We start from the raw sequence: 7,181 nt of genomic DNA on the forward strand, positions 1-7,181 counted from the left end.
AGCCTCAGCGTTACCACGACAACAAATGACTATCTCTGTTGCCATAGAAGCAGACAGTCTGCCAGCTGTTCATTTTGCAGGCAGCGACTACGGCATCCGCAGGTTACAGGAATTACTGGGGGCTTTACAGGGCCGGCGTCATTTCTGTGTGCCGTAATAGAATACACGCCGGGGATTTGTCAAGGACAAAGCTTTATACGGTTTTTAACATATACACCCACTTTACGTTGGCACGTCGCCGGTGAATGGAATAATACACGGATTTTTATAATACACTTGGCTTATACGTTGCGCTTTATCTATATGTATGGATATCGCCAAGGATCAGTGATCCATTTATTTATATACCCTTTCCCTTCGCAATAATTTTTTAAATTTTTTTGTATTTTTTTCCTCGCCTTCTAAAAGCAAAAAATTTCCCCCATCCCATTGACACAGCCCTAAGAGGGCTTAGTTTTTGCAGGATAAATTGTACTTTGTCATTACACCATTTAACCCCTTCCCGACATGCGCCGTAATAGTACGGCGCATGTCAGGTCTGTAACTATGGCGACCGCCCGGGAGCCGGGCGGCCGCCATAGCCGCCGGGTGTCTACTGCTTTAAGCAGTAGACAACCGGCTCTAATGCCTCCGATCGGTCCCCGGATCGGCGCCGCGGTCAAAGGCGCCGGAGGCGCCATTTTCCCGGCGGCGCATGGGCGCCGCCATTTTGGCCGGGATCGCCGGCTCCTGGAGCATGCTCCAGGGCTGACGTCCCGTTGCCATGACAGCCGGGAGCCTTGTACAGGCTCCCAGGCTTGTCTGCAAATTGTCTCTTTTGCAGGCTGGTCTATGCAGCCTGCAAAAGAAAAGATGCTTTTTTGCAATGCATTGCAATGCATTAGCATTGTAATGCATTGCATTAGTGATCAGACCCCCTGGGGTTCAACACCCCTAGGGGTCTAATAAATGCAAAAAAAAATAAAAAAGAATTAAAAGTTCAAATCACCCCCTTTCCCTAGAACACATATAAAAGTAGTTAAAAACTGTGAAACACATACATGTTAAGTATCCCCGCGTCCAAAATCGCCCGCTCTACAAATCTATAAAAATATTTTTCCTGTTCGGTAAACGCCGTAGCGGGAAAAATAGTCGAAAGTGCCAAACCACCGTTTTTTCACTGTTTTGATTCTGATAAAAAGTGATCAAAGCAATAACATTTCCCGAAAATGGTAGAACTAAAAAGTACACCCGGCCCCGCAAAAAAAGACACCCTATGCATCCCCGTACACTTATGTATAAAAAAGTTACGGCCGTCGGAATATGGCGACTTTTAGAAAAAAAAATTTTTAACACAGTTTTGGAATTTTTTTTAGGGGTCAAAATGTAAATAAAACCATATAAATGTGGTATCCCTGGAACCGTACCGAAACACAGAATACAGGGGACATCATTTTGGCTGCACAGTGAACGCCGTAAAACCAAAGCCTGTAAGAAAGTCGCAGAAATGCATTTTTTCTTCAAATCCACCCCATTCTGAATTTTTTTCCTGCTTCCCAGTACATTATATAAAATAATTAATGGTAGCATCATGAAGAAAAATTTGTCCCGCAAAAATTAAGACCTCATATGGCTCTGGGAGCGGAGAAATAAAAAAGTTATGGGGTTTAGAAGGAGGGGAGTCGAAAACGAAAATCAAAAAATGCCATCGGCGGGAAGGGGTTAATACTCCATACGATGTACTGGGAAGCTGGAAAAAAAATTCAGAATGGGGTGAAATTGGAGAAAAATTGCATTTGTGCGACTTTCTTATGGGTATCGTTTTTGCAGAGTTTACTATGCAGTCAAAATGACACGTCCATTGTATTTCACGGGTCGTCACGATTACGGCAAGGCCAAATTTATATAGTTTTTGTTCTAACACCTTCAAAAAATCCAAAAATTTGCAAAATAAATTTCTTGCAGTTATCGTATTCGGAAACCGGTAACTTTTTTTTTTTTAGTATAGATATTCCATAGATAGGGGCTGTATACTCCAAAGACATACTGATAGGGGATTTAGATTGTGAGCCCTATATGGGACAGTGAATGACAATGTAAAGTGCCGCGGAATATGATGGCGCTATTTAATAAAAAAATTTTTAAAAAAAGCTGCTTTGTCTAAGGGATCCAGTAAGGCCTCCTCTTCCAATTCTACCTATTAAGGGGTATGGGGCTCTTTGAGGGGTTGTCCAATCTTTCACAGCCGAATGAGGGGGATTTGTCTGTCTCTGGTGGTCCCATTGAAGGTCCAACCAGCCACTCCATGAGTTTTTCCTACCTTTAGTTGTTGGTTCTTAGGAATTGCTTCCATATGGCTGTAAGGGAGGCAAAGGAAACAGGAGAAAATAGCAGATCAATCCTATATACTATATTCTCCTTGTAAGGACGTCCTCTGAATCATAGAAGTGGTGGGTGATGGTTGAAAATTGACAAAGGCACCTTCACTGAGTGGCCGCACATGTACGCCAGTGATGAATCATACTTCATATTCATTTCCATGTAAATTTCATCCAGGCAGGACTCCAAGTCCATGTGTAATTGTCCTGCTATTATTGGCAATTCCATAGATTTATTGACCAGTGTCTTTGGCACAAAACTTTATAGAGGTCACTGTATATTGGTATAAAAAAGGAAATGGAGAGCTACAGACGTTTTGTCATGTTCGTTACTTCTTAAAGGGGATTTGTCATCAAGTACAAAATGCTAAGTGACCTACATCATGATATTCTCTCTGTACCCCTGAACAATTTGGTGTTTTTCTTTTTCAAATACATCCACCCAATCAAAAGATACGACCCTTTGAAGATTATATATGACCTAGCGCTGACTCTCCATGTGGGCGGGAACCTTCTCAGTTTCTCGGAACTACAAAAGGTTCCCGCCCACATGGAGAGTCAGCGCTAGGTCACATATAACCTTCTTTGGGTCATATCTTTTGAATGGGTGGACGGATTTTAAAAAGAAAACCACCAAATTGATCAGGGGCACAGCAAGAATCAATTGATGTATGTCATGTAGCATTTTGTACTTAGTGACTGGTGGCCTTTAAATAGGAACATGATACACACCGATTGGCTGTACTCTCTGTGTTGGTGCAGTACTTCAGTGAACCCAGAGGAGAACACCACAGCTTTAGTGTGCATGCGCCATACCTCAGGCATTTGCAATGAGGTCGGGGTGTACGTCCTGAGCGTCACTGAAGAACTGTGCAGGCCTCGGAGAGACTCTTTGGTTTCATCCTTAGGAAAGTATAAAGGTTTATTATTTTTTAATGCGACCGTGGATTGCGTTGTTACATGGATATATGGGACACCAAGGAGCTGTGGCTGATGACCTCTCAGATGAAGAACACAGATTGTCAGGTGGCAAACAAGGGTCATTCACCCGATAGAGGCGTATCCTGGAGGTAGTGTAGACACTAATAATATGGGAATATCCCTCGTAGAGAATCTGATGATTTGATCTCCGTCAGGTCATTCCTATTTTGCCCCTACAGTTAAAGGGAATGTCTCGCCAGGAAACGATATATCATTTGAATCACATTTTTATGTTAAACATATTTTTTAAGAATTTTTGGTGATGTTTTTAATTTTCCAAAATAATATCTATGATAAAAAAAAAAAAAAATCCTAAAAATCTCCAACTTTTACCTCTTAGGGTGGGTTCACACCAGCACCCAGTCTCCGCTTTAGCCAATCCAGTGGGTTTCCATCTTCTGCCCCGTGAAACTGCACAGGGGACGGAAACCCAGCGGTCAGTTTTCAAACCCATTCATTGCCTGTGAGCGTCTTCTGCCTCTCCGCAACGAAACCGTTATTTTAACTGGACGCAAAGTCCTGCATGTCCGACTTTGTGTCTGGTAAAAAAGAACAAAAAATGTTTTCACCGCGAACAGGCAGAAGACGCACACGGGCGGTCACTTTGCAAACCCATTCAAGAGAATGGGTTTGAAAACTGACCGCCGGGTTTCCGTCCGCTGTCCAGGTTCTCGGGCAGAAGACGGAAATCTGGCGGATTGGCTAAAGTGGAAACCGGGCACAGGTGTGAACCCGCCCTTAGCCTAAAATATTCTGTAACTTCTTGTTTCCTATAGATGGACCATCGGTCATAGACACAATGAACTGGGGTAGACCCTATTCACTTCTATGGGGGAGTTTTCTGGACATGCTGTGTGACCTGGGCAGAGGTCATTGTGCAGGGAGGGGGCAATAGATAAGCTGTGAAATCCTCAATGGTGACCTGTGGAGTCTGTATCTTATGTATATGATGGTCAGTGTGCTGTAAGTGAGGTGACTGCTGCAAAGAAACTTACAGAAAAAAGGAAGTCTCAACATATTATATGACCCCCAGTGGACAAGATGAGAACTGTAGGATTTTTAGGATTCTATCTATCTATCTATAGATGGAACTTTTTAAAAACCTCACCAAAAATTCCTTTAAAAATAGGTTTGCCATAAAAATAAAAAATTCTGTTGACACATTCCCTTTAAATAGCCTGTTAGTAGGTGACTGCTGTATGATGATGCCTTATAGATGGAAGAGCGACACAACACAAGGTGATGAAGTCCTTGCCGAGTTAATTGATTCTAGATATGAGGGATGGAACAAGTGACAGGCAGTGCATTAGTGAAATAAGATGATGCCATGCTCGGGGGCACCTGACATGGAGGGCGGCCGCGCCATAATAAGGCTTTTAGCCGACAGACAGGTTTTCCTTGTAATTATTTACACTAGATTGTGTGCCATATTGTAATGATGTCATATACTACATATAGGCAAAGGGACGTCTTCCTGCAATGACATATTCGGATATCCCTGCTCTTGTACGCCCCTTGAAATGCCAATACTGGCCCTTGTTTTTTTTAGAACATGACATATGGCTGTTCCACAGTTATTCCTCCTGGAAATGGATTTAGTAAATTAACAAGTGAATATTCCACTTCCCCAGTCCATGGAGTATGTGTGTGCCAGTGCCTCAAAATCCTGACCAAAAAGACGGCTCCCATTGAAATCAATGGGAGCCGCTCAGTTCTTTTTCCGGGAGCCGGTTTGTTCTGGCTCCCGGAAAAAGAAGCAACGTGCTCATTCTTCAGGCCGTTTCGCCTCACGATTCGCCCTGAAGACACTGAAGTTAGATTTAGTAACTTTTTTTTGTTATAGCACCCAAAAATTGCCCCCGACTCTTAATCCACAGCCCTGGGTGACTCTTTGATGCTGTTCAATCTCTGCTCTCTGTGACAGACTGTAGGGGTAACACCCAATTCACAATATAGTCCTATATTTCCAGGAGGAATAACAGAGGAACAAGTGCAAAGTACAAGAAAAGCGGCTGGGGAATATCTACTATAGCTAATATTTTCTCCTAAAGAGAAGAGGAGAGGCGACTCAACTTAAACAAGTTATTAACTAACTTCATTTCTTCTCTCATTGACTGCTTTATATTTAAAGGGCATTATGTACCAACATCTCCTGTGCAAACATTTATAGAGAGGTTTGGGGAAAAAAATGCTGCACAGTAAGAACGCTTTCAGAAATAGAAGGGTTAATGGTTTATTGTTGTCAATTAACAAAATGAAGTGAATCCCAGTGTGTCTGGGATGACATGAAGAGCAATGGCGTAATTAGGAATGGCGGGGCCCCGTGGCAAACTTTTGACATGGGGCCCCCCCGACACCGAAGATCTCGACCGAGTCCCTCCTACGCATTCCTGCGCGCTCTATTATGTCCCATAGTGTCCCCTGCACACAGTATTATACCCAATAGTGGCCCCTGCACACAGTATTATACCCAATAGTGGCCCCTGCACACAGTATTATACCCAATAGTGGCCCCTGCACATAGTATTATGTCCCTTAGTGGCCCCTGCACACAGTATTATACCCAATAGTGGCCCCTGCACATAGTATTATGTCCCATAGTGGCCCCTGCACACAGTATTATGTCCCTTAGTGGCCCCTACAGGACTAAATACTGTCACGTCACCCGCTGACCGCTATACCAGGACAAATTGTGGATAAAAAAAAATCTGGTCCTGTGCATTACAATTTAGTAACTCCATGTGCCTCATATTAATAACAGTTAACCCTATCATGTCCCTCACATTAACCCCTGTGTGCCTCACCATAAGAGTTACTGATATGTGAGAGACATGGCGGTAATAATAAAGTATCTTCATTATTAGTACCCCCATATGTCTCACATATCAGTAACTCTTATGGTGAGGCAAACAGGGGTTAATGTGAGGGAGATGATGGGGTTAACTGCTATTACTATGAGGCACATGGAGTTACTAAAACACAAGTAATCCCCCCAAATGCCTGATAGTAATAAGTATAGTAACCCCAGTACGTACCTGTGTAGCTTCAGTTTCATTTTCCTAGAGCAGCTTCTTCCTCTTCTCTTCTGTGCAGGAGCTCGGCAGGGATAAGCCCCGCCTCCTCCTCTCATTGGTGGGCAGAGGAGAGCAGAGAAAGGGAGGGGGGAGAGGGGGAACGTCCTGAAGCGCTGAGAGGAGCCAGAGCTGCAGCTCCTGTGTCTCAGCCGTTGCTGCAGCTTCGGGGCCCCCTGTTGGTGGAAAGTATTTCACCAACAGGGGGCCCCGATCATTATACTCGGGGGTCCGAAAAGACCTCCGAGCATAATGATAGCAGCAGTAGCAGCTGTCACCGGGCCCCTAATGTCCCGGGCCCTGTGGCAGCTGCTACCGCTGCTATGGTGGTAGTTACGCCACTGATGAAGAGACAGACGGATTGGAGCAAGCAACATCCACACAAGATCTGTGCTTAGTTCTCCAAGATGGCGGCGGGAACAACCTCCCTGCCCAGTCCTACCAAAAACTGTCTGCAAGTACCGAGAAGAACTGATGGGAGGCAGAGGGCAAAGGTCACACCAAATATTGATGGGATTTACATTTCGCTTTTCTTCATTCATTTATTTTAATTGACAAAGTATTAACCCTTCTATATCTGAATATATATATATATGTTTTCTCCAGAATTCACACCAGAACCTTCTGTATGATGAAACTGCACAAAGTCTTATGACAGCTGATGGTGAGACAAGTTCCTGTCACACAGTTATAATGTAGTAGAGTTCATCCGAACCTCAGATATAAAGAATCTTCAGAGGTTCGTCATCTCTAATTATTAATCTATATTTAA

The sequence above is a fragment of the Leptodactylus fuscus genome, chromosome 4, assembly GCF_031893055.1.
Source record: "Leptodactylus fuscus isolate aLepFus1 chromosome 4, aLepFus1.hap2, whole genome shotgun sequence".
In the NCBI taxonomy this organism is placed as follows: domain Eukaryota; kingdom Metazoa; phylum Chordata; class Amphibia; order Anura; family Leptodactylidae; genus Leptodactylus; species Leptodactylus fuscus.